This window comes from Pan troglodytes, chromosome 1 (genome assembly GCF_028858775.2).
Source record: "Pan troglodytes isolate AG18354 chromosome 1, NHGRI_mPanTro3-v2.0_pri, whole genome shotgun sequence".
NCBI classification, from domain to species: domain Eukaryota; kingdom Metazoa; phylum Chordata; class Mammalia; order Primates; family Hominidae; genus Pan; species Pan troglodytes.
The window spans coordinates 139,620,231-139,633,917 of NC_072398.2; the positions used below are offsets into that span (position 1 = coordinate 139,620,231).

The 13,687-nt window shown below is 43.7% G+C and overlaps 1 long non-coding RNA gene and 1 pseudogene across 1 annotated transcript in view; both read left to right on the top strand.

Annotated features, from left to right (window-relative positions):
• The window catches only part of LOC104001513 (uncharacterized), a 33,418-nt gene extending 21,917 nt beyond the window's left edge, over positions 1 to 11,501 (top strand). Inside the window, exon 3 of the long non-coding RNA XR_001707656.4 lies at positions 764 to 11,501. This is a non-coding gene — a long non-coding RNA (uncharacterized LOC104001513). The remainder of the gene's footprint in view (positions 1 to 763) is intronic.
• A 626-nt stretch (positions 11,502 to 12,127) lies between these two features.
• Positions 12,128 to 13,480, top strand: LOC134808955 (WD repeat-containing protein 82-like; annotated as a pseudogene).
• Positions 13,481 to 13,687: the final 207 nt, after the last annotated feature.

Here is a 13,687-nt window from a genome sequence, read left to right on the forward strand (position 1 = left end):
ATTCTGCATTTCTTAAAAACTCCTAGGTGAGGCTGATGCTGTTTGCCTGAGGACTAGAGTAGCAAAGATCTACCTACCACTGGTTCTCAAATGTAACTATATCAGCATCATCTGGATTGACTCTGGGGTCCCAGACACACACACACACACACACACACACACACACACACACACACGGTGTGCTTCAAGGGGGCTCAGAAAGACCTGCTCTGAAGTAGCCCCCTTCAAGAACTTCCATCTGCCTTTCCCACCAAATCTTTTTTTTTTTTTTTTTAATTAAGGGAGCACAAACAAAAAATCACCGAGTTACCCTTAATGAATACATCTCATTCTACACACAAGAGAAGGCATCATGGGACCTGGCAGCTCTCAGAGGGCATTGGGAGTGTAGCAGCTCTTCCTGCTCCAAAGAGCCACTCTAGAGTTTTCTAGAGTTTTTCCTTCAGACGTCCTGGTGTTTAGTTGTGTGGCATACATGAGGCTTTGTGGCAGTTGGTTAATATACTGTGGGACAAGAACTGAACTAGGCACTGTGTGGAGCAGGGAAAGATGCACTCTGTGGCTTTAGGGGATTTGAAATTAAAAGATAAGATTTCAGATTCTTTCAAAGCCCGAGCTAAACACATGAAAAAAACAAAAACAAAAACAAAAACAACAACAAAAAAACAGAACACCAGAGTGCTGAAAACAGAAGAACTGCAGTGGATGGGGTTGGAAAAGAAAGGCTTCCAGTTAGAAGTCAATTTCACACCGTGTTTTGCAGGAGCGAGTCCAGCGGATTCGTGGAAATGGATGGAGGCTGCTGAGTTGAGAGACTGAGAAGTGGAGGTACCTAGGAAGGTCCTCCCTGAAAATACATCGGGTTGTAAAACCTGGAAAGAAATACCTCCATTTGTCAGGCACTCACAGGGCGCTCTCCTCTGGCAGCTCCCATGTTGAGCGCCCAGGGCAGCGACCAGACCGCGTCCTGTCCTCCTGCACGGGGCCAGCACTGGATGGTCCCGCGACACATCGTGTCTGCAGCTTTAGAGGCCTCCCCAGGAGTGCTACCGCGGTCATTTCTGCCCAGCAGTAAAATAACACCCAATCAGCGAGCCACCAGCTGCAAACTGTTCCGACCTACTCCTCCCTCCCCGGCTTAATTCCCACCTATACCAAAGTGGCCCCACGCGGGCAGAAGCAAAAGACGGAAATGAGGGGAGGCCAACTACTCGAGATCTGCGCCCGAAGCAGATTTTCCACGCGCTCAGAGCAGGGTCGGGGAAAGGCCCACTTGGGGCTTCTGAGAGAGAGGGAAGGGCAGGGAAAGGGCTGCCCCCCAGCAAGACACAGTTGGGTGAACAACTGAGTCTTTGCCTCGTTGACAAAGGAGAATGAGGGACTCGCGCCAGGCTGGCTTGAACTGACTGGAGAAAAGCGACTTCTGTAATTCAGGGCCCTCCGCGTGCGAAGGAAACTTTGGCAAAGCAGAAAGACAGGCATGCAGTCTCCAGGCGGAAAAACGTGAACCATGGGACATGATGGGCTCCAGAGCCGTGGATGCAGTTGCCCGAGGCCCCAGGGCCGCCCCCGGAAGGCCGGGACTGCCAGGGACGCGGCGTGGGGGTGCTGACTGCCGCTCCAGGCCTCGGGGTTCAAGCGCTCCAGCAGCATCCGCTCACCACGCTCCCCGCCCACTTCCATGATCACGAGGGGGCAAGGCTAGCCAATCCGGGGTGGCCACTGCCCGGCCCTGCGAGGACTCGAGGAGCACTGGGAAACTGCGCGGTGCCTAGAGGTACAAAGAACAGGTCCTGGGAGGGTAGTAGGAGGGGACTTAGCACAGCCTATGTCAGTTTGTCAACAAGGATTTGCTGAGAAGTCGCACTGTGCTCAGCATAGCGGCACTGCCTACCTAATGGGCTTTGGGGCATAGACAGTGAATAACCTGGCAGTGATAATAGTGTGCTGAAAGAAAGGCCAGCCCCAACAGCCACTACAGGAACCTCAGAAAGGAGGGGGCGTCCCTGTTAGTGGCTGATACTGGATTTCTCATTGTGTTCGTGGCTGGCGCCAAGCCAGAGATCATAATGTAGAACAAATAAATGTGAAGTTTCTTACATCCAAGTGGCCAGGGAAAACCTATACTAATTACATGGTACAAACCCGCTGTGATCAGGTGCTAAATTGGGTGGCAGTCAGAGTACAGCTGTAGAGATACCTCTGAGGGCCAGAGTGATCAGGAAAAGCTTTGTGGAAGAGGAAGAACTGGAGTTAGGTGCTGAATGACGGGCAGGATATGGACAAGCAGAGGAAAGTGGGAAGGCGCTCCAGGAGGGAAGGGGCAGCATAGCCAAAGCCCGGGGGATGAGCATGGTGGGTTTATGGGGTTTTAGAGGGATTAGCCTGTTTGGACTGTAGCAGGTGCTCTGAAGAGCATGGGACAGAAGAGGGCACAGGCAGCTGGAGTGTAGAGATAGGGGCTAATTGCAGAATCCCACAGTGCCTAGGAAGGTCTCAGCTGTCAGGGTCTTCTCCTGAGACTCATTCTCAGCTCCTTTTGGGGTTTAGGAAAGATCTTTCATGAGAGTTCCAAACATTTTAGTTAATGTTTAATTCCTTCTCACTGAATCCCCATGGAAGGGGGCAAAAAGCAAGTGCTACTCCTCCGAGGTACTAAAACCCTGGTGCTGAGGATGAGGCTGCTCCAGAGGGACCTCTGAGAGAGAGAGAGAGAGATGGTATCTTATGAGTTGCATAAGTCTTTTAGGCAAGAAAGCAGGAGGAGATACTGAAGGGACCCCCTGAGGAAGCAGAAAAGCTTTACCTTCTCCTCTGCAAGAGGCATCAGGATTCCCTTTGAAAACAGAGCAGAGGACGGCGCAGAAAAATTCAAGAATGTTTGCTCTCACCACTTCTATTTAGCTTTATACAGGAGATCCTAGCCAGTGCAAAAGGGCAAGAAAAGACATTAAAGACATGCAGACTGAAGCAGGAAGAAGTAAAACTGTCCTTATTACAGGTGGCATGATTTTGTATGTAGAAAAGCCTAAGAAATCTACAAAAATCTACTAGAATGAATAAGCAAACTTAGTAAGGTTGCAGGATACACTATAACAAACTGTCCAAAAATGAAGTTAAGAAAACAATTCCACTCATAATAGCATAAAAAGAATAAAATACTTAGGAATAATTTTAACAAAACAAATGTAAGACCTATGTACTGAAAACCTTAAAACATTGCTGAGAAAATTCTAAAGAGATCTAAACAAATGGAAAGACACACAATGTTCATGGATCAGAAGATTCAATATTGTTAAGATAGTAATTGTCCCCAAATTAAACTATAGTTTCAGCTCAATCCATATCAAAATAGGTTGTTTTTTGTAGGACTTGACAAGCTGATACTAAAATTTATATGAAAATGCAAAGGATCTAGAGAAATCAAAACAACTTTGAAAAAGAACAAAGTTGGAGGATTTAAAAAATAAAGCTACAGTGATCAAAACAGTGTGGTATTGACTTAAAGATAGGCATACATCCATAGAACAGAGCATATTCCAGAAATAAACTCTTACATTTATGGTCTATTGATTTTTGACAAGGGTGTCAAGGTAATTCAATAGTCATCCATAAATGATGCTGGAGCAATGGATATTCCTGTGCAAAAAAAAAAAAAAAACTTACATTCTTACCTCACAAAAACCATATGCAAAAATTAACTAAAAATGAATCACAGCCTAAATATAAGAGTTAAACTATAAAATTCCTAGAAGAAATCATAGGAGAAACATGGATTAGGACAAAGGCTTCTTAGATGTGATACCAAAAATGTGATCCTTAAAAAAATTAATAAATTCAACTTTATCAAAATTTAAAACTTTTGTTTTTCAGAAGATACCATTGAGAAAATGGAAAGGCAAGCCGCAGACTTGAATAAAATATTTGCAAATCATATACCTGATAAGGTATTTATATTCAGAAATATAAAGAATTCAATAAGACAAACTGATTTTTTTAATGAGCAAGATTTGAATATATATTGCACCAAAGCAGACATATGAATGGTGAATAAGCATATAAAAAGATGTTCAACATCATTACTCATTAGAGAAATTCAAATTAAAACTATAATGAACTATTAATACCCGCTGACAATATCAAGTGTCAGCAAGGATGTGGCAAAATTGAAACCATAGAATGGTACAGCTAATTTAGATAATTGTTTGGAAGTTTCTCAAAATGTTAAATATATTTGCTATATGACCCAGCAATTAAACTCCTAAATATCTACCCAAGAGAAATGAAGACACAGATTCACATAAAGACTTATATGCAAATGTTCATAGCCATGTTATACATACTAGCCCAAGCTGGAAATAATCCAAATGTCCTTTAGCTGGTGTATAAACAAAATGTGGTATATTCATACAATGGACTACTACTTGGCAATAAAAAGGAATGAACTACGGATACATGCAACAATATGGATGAATTTCAAAAACATGCTAAGTAGAAAAAGTCAGATAAAAAATGTTTTGTATAATTTCACTTATGTGAAATTTCTAGAAAAGGCAAAATATAGAAGTATTCTAAAGTTGAATTATTATTATAATTGTGATTATTGTACAAGAGTATAAATTTACTTAAAATCAAACAGTACCCTTATAATAGGTAAATTTTATGGTATATAAATTATACTTCAATAAAGCTGTTAAAACAAAGGACAGAGAGACTGCTAGATAGGTCCTTGGGGAGAGGGTGGGGTGTGTGTGTGTGTTTGTGTGTATGTGTGTGTGTGTGGTTATAGGAGGGCAGAAAACACCTATGGGAGATAGTAATGAATTTAAGTGCAATGAAAAAACATAGGGGCTCTGGAGCCAGCATGCTAGGTTTGAATCTTGGTTCTACTACTTACTATATGAACTTGAGACAAATTACTTACCCTCTTCAAGCCTCAGTTTTTCCCTCTGAAATGAGGCTAATGGTAAATCTCAAGGTAGTTGTACCACTAAAAATAATATATATATTGGCTGGGTGCAGTGGCTCATGCCTGTAATCCCAGCACTTTGGGAGACCTAGGTAGGAGGATTGCTTGAGGCCAGGAATTGAAGACCAGCCTGGGCCACATAGCAAGACCCTGACTCTAGAAAAAATAAAAAATTAGCCAGGCATGGTGGCATCTATAGTTCTAGCTATTTAGGATGCTGAGGTGGGAGGATCAGTTGACAGGAGTTTGAGGCTGCAGTGAACTATGATTGCGCCACTGCACTCCAGCCTGGGTGACAGAGCAAGACCTTGTCTCTAAGAAAAAAGAAAAAAAAAGAATTAAAAATATAAAAATAATGTATATTGAAGGTAATGTATGGGATGTGAGGGAAAATTCTGAAACCAATTACTTCTACAGAAAATTCAGAGCTTTGTTGTAACTGAAGAATTGTGGGTTCTCTGGGTATATTATAGCAGAATTATAAGCCTCTCACTGAACTGAATAAGCGGCCTTATTAGTGAAGAAGGCTGGGACCGTGGCCAAAAGCCTTGGTTTCCAGTACTGGTTCTGCTACCATTACACCATGTGACTATAAAAGGGTTCCATATCTAGGGGTTCCTAGATACGTCCCCCTCCCAAAAGGGGTTGTTGGGATGCTTCTGAAGTCAGAGCTTATTACCAACATAAAAAAATGCTGGGTATAAGGTAATGATGGCACAGAGGACAGGGTGGTGGCTGGGGCCCAGCGTGAGAGATCAACATCTCTGTGCCTGTGAACTGGGATATGAGAAGAGTAGCTTAGCAGGGGGCCATGGAAATTTTCACAAACCAAAATTGGCATTTGGAGCTGAGCTGGAAAGTTGTGAACACAGGATGTTGCTGAAAATGGTGCCCAACAGCGCTGCTACCTGAGGTTTTGGCAGGCTTCACCCCCTGCTAGTTGATTGCAGAAGGATGTTGGGTCATCAGGAAATAGGGGTTTGAAATGATCCCACAGGAAGGTGTGAACAAAAACAGAAGCAACAACAAAAAAAACAGCCTAGTCAGGTTAGCTGGGGGGCGGGTGGGTGTTGGATGGGAGACAAGTGAGTTCTCACTTTCTTCAACACTTTAGAAACTTCTAAGGAGGAGCCCTGCTGGCATTCAAGGATGGCACTGTGATAGATCCCCATTTATCCCTCCATCCTCCATGAACACCTCCTGGGGGTGGACAGGGAGAGCAGCAGCTTGCCAGGGGGACTCATTTCTGGTTCAGGATGTTGGAAGTCTCCATGTAGCAGTTTGTAGTGGACACTGCTATTTTTTTGGATACCTAGCACACACTCCCACTTTTTTCTGGTGAGATCACTTGGATTATTTGGGGGGAATTTCTTCTTCCCCATTACATACAGTCTTGGTGGGCTGTCAATAAGGCATTCTGCCCTCGTTTAGCCAATTAAATTCTCTCTCTCTGAATTGAGCTGAGTGGTGAGAAAGAATGGAAAAAAACCTGTTGGAGAAGACCTAATTCCATGGACCTCACTCAACCTTTACTCACTCCTGCTCCTGAAATCTCAGCTCAGCTCTGCCCCAGTTTCTTAACTGTTCTTCCATTCTGTGAACCCCTGATATCATCCATTAAACTGTTTTGCTTAAGTTAGCTGTGGCCCATTTCTGTTACAAAGAACAAACAACATGACTGTGACACTGCATGGGAGAGTTTTCATGAGGGACTTGCAGGGGAATCAAAGGAGCCTGGCTTCAGGTACCCACTTTCAGTCTTCTGATTTTTCAACTTTCTAGCCATGTGACCACAGGCAAGTCACTATATCCCTCTGAGCCTCAACTTCTGTAAAGTTGAGATATTGTTACTTTGCAGCACTGTCAGGATTAAATGTGTTTATTCAGTTATTCATGTAATACTTACCCAGCCGCCACCATTTGCCTGGAACTCTCTGAGGAACCAGAATAGAGATGTAAATAAGACAGACATTGTATAGTCTCTGTCTCCATGGAGCATACATTCTAACAGGAAGAGAGATGTTGAATATGTTTACAACACTGATGATGTTAAAATTGAAGTTCAAGGCACTGTGGGAGTGGTTAACAAGAGGACCCAGGAAATCTAGTAGAGGGCCACGTATGGAAGACCCTTAAAAACTGTGACTTCCTTTCCACCTTCCTTCTCCTGACTGTTTTCTTCTTCATCATACCACTTTACATTTTGCATGCATGTTTTCTTTGCCATTTATGGCCCACTCATATCCACTTCTTGTAGTAGAATTAGGATACTCCAAAGAAGTCCTGAATTGATTCAGTGATTGACATCTGCCTGTTGTGTTTGAAGCATAAATTGGAACCTACTCACCCCAATAGATAAGCCAACTTGGTGGGGGTTCCTTGTGTTGGGCATAAGGAAAGAACAAGGTTAAGAGGATGGGGAAAGAATAGAGAAACTTTAATACCTTTAGAATTAATTGTTTCTTAGGTTAACAAGGTTTAGTAAGAGTCAAGATGAAAGAGGTTGCCTGCCTAAACTTGATATTGACAAAACAAGGGTAGGCAATTTACTTGATCTGCTAGGTAGCTCTAGGTACCTTTCTAGCATTACAAAATCTCAGAAATTATTTACAGAATTTCAGCACTAGAAAAGATCTTAGAGAACATTCAGAAAGGGTTTTATTTAGTATGAGGAAACCATGGCTCACTAGAGCTAAGTCTCATCCATGTCCTCAGTGTGTAAGCTTATGACATCTTTAGACCCCAGGCTGGCAGTCAGAATGCCCACAGTGGTTCCTCTCTCATGTGGACAAATTCTGGTAGATATGCCCCTGAGAAATAGCCTGTGCTAGCCTTGTGAAGGAACTTGGCAAGGACCAGAGGAATGAGGCACTGCACTAGGTATGAGGGAGGGACAAAGACAATAAGATGAAAGTCCTTTGAGGTTCTTCTGACAGTCTGGGGAGTCGAGACACATACAATGCCAGGTAATCACACAAGCAACATTACACGAGAACCACTGTTGGACATGGTCGCATCAACATCTCTGAAGCACAGCTCATCATTTCTGCCCACTTACCTCTTAAGTCTCCTGTTAGAGATGTCGTCTTCTCAGACACCTGTATCTATTAATAGCAGCACTATCCTACAGTTACAAAGGCTTGAAATATTGAAGTTGGTTTTTATTCCTATCTTTCCCTCAACCCCACATCCAGTATTTACTCGGATCTGTTGATCTGGTCCTTAAAGCTACCCCATCCTGTCCAAAGACACCAAAGTAGTATTCCTAATGTACAGCTCTTATATTATTCCTCTGCTCAGAATCCTTCAGGGTGTACAGAACGTTATTTGCAGAATGAAAACCAAACTCCTTAGTTTAACATTTGTGGTCCCTTATGGTCTAGACTCAGCTTCCATTTCCTCCTTCTAGTCTGCTGCTTTCCTACAGGGATATATTAACCATGTTATTTATTTTTTGTATTTTAATGCTTTGACATCTGGGGCCTTGCAGACCCCGGAGTTGCTGCCCCTTCCAGGGCTAGCCAATTCCTAGAGACTGTAAACAACTTGCCCTTGAGCATACCTTTCAAAGGCAAACCACCCAATCCAGAGCCCACACCTGCAAATACCTTCTCTATTGGGCTGTCATACTTAGGACCATAATCCCCTGCCCTAATCACTCCAGGGCCAGTTACCAGACAACTAAGAGTAGTCCCTGTGCCCCTGAACTAGCTGAAATTATTCAAACTAGTCAATCCTTAATCTGCTTAATCTGCCTTGCCCATTCTTTCCCATGGAAACCACCATAAAGGCTCTTGCTCATGTTTTCTCCTTTCCTTCCGCCTCCTGACAGACTCTGGTGCTTCCCCGAGTGGCCCCCTGTGGTGTGGCATGTCCGCTTCTCTTGGCATCTGTGAGTATAACTATCTTTTTGATAACAGTCATCTAGTCTGCTGGCCTTGCTGCACCTAAATAATAATAATAAAACCATTAACTACATTTTAAAACAAGAAACCCTATGCTCCAGAGGGGTTCCTTCTGCTTCCCAAACAGGTCCCTGCTTTCCTATGCCCATGTCTTTTCCTGTGCCTTTCCTCGTTCCCAGAATAAACTTTCTCTGCCACATCTGCATCTTACAATTCTATCCATCTTTCAATATATTCTTGCTGGCATTGTCTTGAATCTCTGGTGACAATATAGACTTAAAGATGAGAGTGTGAGGTTCAGATTGGTTTGTGACTTATACTATATCACACAGCAAGTTGAAGGCGGCATCAGGCTCGAAGCCCAGCAGGCTTTCTTTGTGCCCCTTCCAATCATTCTATTGGCTTAGGTCAACTGAGTGTGTGCAACAGAAATGGATCTTGGTTAACTTGAGAACAAAAGGGATTTTCCAGAAAGATGCTGGGGCAGCTCAAAGGATTTAAGGAGGAGCAGAAAGACCAGATCTCAGGTGAAGTGGGAACAAGGGCAGCCCTAGTGATAAGCCTTTGAATCTTCCCTCAGGATCCAAGTCTTTACTAGAACTCAGCTCAAACCCACTCCCTTAAGGTTTTAAATATCTGAAAGTGACAATTTGAGGGACCCATCCTGTTAGGTATATCCCCTGGATCAATCAGCTATGGTAGGATGTGTTTGGGAGACAAGGTAGGGTCTCAGAACACTGATGTGATCAGTGGGGACCACTACTTTGTATTAAGAGTTTCCCAAAGAAAATGCAACCATTGAGACCTGCCAATATGAATCCCTTGCAGTCATCTTTCTAATATATTAAATCCTAAGTCCTTCTAAATAAAATGGAGCAGTGGAAGGGTTAGATAAAAACAGCTCCAAAGCAAAGCAACTTTAATATTTCAATAAATAGTCACTGAATGCTAACTCTGTGCATTCAAAGGACTTATGCTAGACATTGGGTGGGTAAAGGGATAAGAAAATCGGTAAGACCTGGCAGCTGCTCAAAGATAAGACAGGCATACAAATCATGACACTGAGAGGCAGGATAAAGGAAATGATGCTCCACAACAGATACAAAGTGCTATAAGGTTTTACAGCATGGAGAGATTCTCTAAAATTTATATCCAGAGGAAAACCAAAAAGCTAAAGTCCAGATTTTCCTTCTTATTGCAACTTCATCATATGCTGGAAAAACTATACATGACTTCACATGCAAAGGAACACAATGTTCTTATTTCCACCTACTGCAGTCCAGCTGCCAATTCAAATGTCTGCCACCTCTTAATTGTGCAATTAGGGAAGCATTAAGTTCAGTGGACTCAAGTGCCACTGCTAAGCTCCTGCTTGGATGGATTGCATAAACATGGTATCTGGGAAGGAAAAAAGGAATTGCTAGAGGAGTCTTGCCTATGCTTCTATGAAGATTTCAGATGCTGGTTCCATCAGGTAAAAACTTCTGAAAATCTGTGAGCATGGCAGAGAGAAAGTACTCTAGAATTCTTGCTGATAGGGTTAAGGATGGAGTTCTTGGGTGATAACATTGCTATGCAAGGAGAGTTTGCTGCAACATTTTATAACTCAAGAGCTGCTGGCCCAAGGCTATGCTGTTGCAAAATATTTGGATCCATCTCACATTGTGGTGATGAGAGTGAGAAGAAGAATTTAAATATCTTAGTCTCACTGGGCTTATTAAAACAACTTTGGTTTATTGAGAGCACCAAGGTGCACCTCATGCCCTCTCAAGGTCAGGGAAGATGAGCTCAGGATATGATGTAGGGGAAGGGGAATGCACTAGCTTCTTCATTGACTACCCAGTGGTTACCAGAGGCATAGGAGGAGGCAGAGGCAAAAAGGCTGTAGAGAAAGGGAAGGCTGGAGAAGCAAGTGGGCAAGGAAATTAAGGAGGGAGGATGGTGTATGTTTGAGAGCAGAGCGAAAGGGAAAGGAAAGACCCTGGAGTTGTTTAACACTGTTTTCACTGTTGAAGTTGGGGAGAATGAGTAAAACAGAACCGGTCTCATCTTTAGCATTACAGAGTGAGGACAAAATCAGTTGAGTGAAGGAGAAAATGAGCCAGTTAGTTAATATTTCTGTAGGCCCACTAGGCATCAGGCACTGCTGCATTTCCTTCTTGAGAACTTAGGAACCGAGAAGCCTCCAGCATTTGTACTTGGAAAATTTACAAAGACATATCAGACATCTGCGTGTCCTTAATATATACTATAGGCTTGCCTAGAATTTAGAATTCTAGATTTTAGTTTTCTTTTAGCCCAGTATTCAGTCTCCACTGTTTGGTCAGAGGGCTTAGACCCCTTTTGTTTAGAGGTTGAACATTCGCATACACAGATGGGATGCCCTCAGCCTTAAGGCTATAATCAATATTGGGAGAGTTGGGATGGGCAGCAGTGCACTTAGCTAGGGCCTCATAGTCACTAAAGGCAGGGCCTCAAATATAGACTCCTAACATTTATCTCAAAATGAGGTTGTATTAGGTTGAACTACATGACATTATTGATTTTCTAGGTTAAAAAAAGATCGAATATCAACAATTTCATGTGGCTCAACTTAATACCTAAATTCATTGTAAATTATGTATGTGTTAAAGGTATTAATTTGTTAAATGAAAATATTTTAAAACTATCATTTTCAAAAATCTGCTCTTTTTTTTTTTTTTTTTTTTTTTTTTTTTTTTTTTTGAGACGGAGTTTTGCTCATGTTACTCAGGCTGGAATGCAGTGGCGTGATCTCGGCTCACTGCAACCTCTGCCTTCCGATTTCAAGCGATTCTCCTGCCTCACTTTCCCAAGTAGCTGGGATTACAGGCGCCTGCCACCACGCCTGGCTAATTTTTGTATTTTTAGTAGAGACGGGGTTTCACCATATTGGCCAGGTTTTCTCGAACTCCTGACCTCGTGATCCGCCCACCTCGGCCTCCCAAAGTGCTGGGATTACAGGCGTGAGCCACCGTGTCCGGCCTGTCATTTAAAAAAAAATAACAGAGCTGGGTATGGTGGCATGTACCTGTAATCCCAGGTATTTGGGAGGCTGAGGCAGGGGGATGAAAGTATTTAAAAACTATCATTTTCAAAAACCTGCTTTGTCATTTAAAAAAAAAATAACAGAGCTGGGCATAGTGGCATGTACCTGTAATCTCAGGTACTAGGAAGGCTGAGGCAGAGGGATCACCTGAGCCCAGGAGTTTGAGTCCAGCCTGGGCAACATAGCAAGACCCTGTCTCTAAAAAAAAATACTTTTTTTAAAAAAACGTTGGGACCCGCTCGGCTTCTGCCTGTCGCAGACACAATGAGCCTGCACCGCGCTGGTTGCCCATGGGGTGGCTGTGAGGACGAACGGTCGGCGAGGCTCCACAGTCCAGGCGGAAGACCGTCGTCCAAGCAGGAGGAAGAGGAGGAGGTGGCCCAACTGTTGGCCGACTTCCCCCTAGCCGCCAGCGCGGCGCCCGCCTCGCCCAGGTTGGCCATTAGGCAGCCTGTCCGCTCGCCGCCGCCTGGCCGTGTGCCGCCGCTGCCTTCCCCAGCCGCAGCCATGAAGCTGACCCACCGCATGCTGCTTCGGAGCTTCTGTATCGCCAACGTGTTCTGCGAAAACTCAGGACAAGATTAACTGCTTCGATTTCAGCCCTAAAAGCGAGGTGATCACCTTGAGCAGCAACGACGACTTCATCGTGCTCTCTGACTGCCAGGAGGGCAAACCAAAACCCTGTTCAGTAAGAAATACGGTGTGGCCTCATCAGATACACTCCTGCGGCAAACACAGTTGTTTACAGCTGTAACAAAATAGACGATACTATTCGTTACTTGTCCTTGCATGACAACAAATACATCAGATACTTTCCTGGACATAGCAAAAGGGTGGTGGTCTTGTCCATGTCACCTGTGGATGACACTTTCATTTTTGGGTCTCTTGAATAACACCATTGGACTCTGGGATCTCGGGTCTCCCAACTGCCAGGGCCTCATGCACATAAAGGGGAAGCCAGTTTGTTCTTTTGATCCAGAAGGGTGAATTTTTGCTGCTGGTGTCAACTCTGAAATGGTCAAACTTTATGACCTTCGTTCTTTTGATAAGGGGCCATTTGCTACCTTTAAGATGAAGTATGATCGAACTTGTGAGTGGACAGCACTTAAAATCAGCAACGGTGGCAAGCTCATCCTCATTTCCACCAATGTCAGCTTCATTCGTCTCATTGGTGCATTCAAAGGAGTGGTGATACACACATTTGGCAGTTATGCCAACAGCGAAGCTGTCACACTGGAGGCTTCATTTACTGCAGACTCTCAGTTTGTTATGATTGGTTCAGAGGATGGCAAGATCCATGTCTGGAATGAAGAGAGTGGTATAAAAGTAGCTGTGTTGGATGGTAAACACACAGGCCCAATTATCTGTTTGCATTTCAACCCCAAGTTTGTGACTTTTGCCAGCGGGTGTACCAACATGGCCTTCTGGTTGCCCACCATTGATGACTGACCCTGATGCTACTTGGCTATTTCTGTACAGTGAGGGCCGCCAGCAGGAAGAAACTCAGAGGGGACTGAGATAATAGTGGGACTGGATCATTTGACTGTGCTGGAGAACATCCTTTTACATGGCCTTCCCATGGATGTGCTGTACATCTGCTCAAAAGAAAATAATTACTTTGCTGAGCATCTTCAAAAGGACTCTTGGTGCAACAGACTCAATTGGAACTCAACTTTTCTAGCTGTCACTGCACCAAGCTCTGCTAGAGGAGTGACCAGACTCCTAATTTGGGTATAGTGGGGCTCA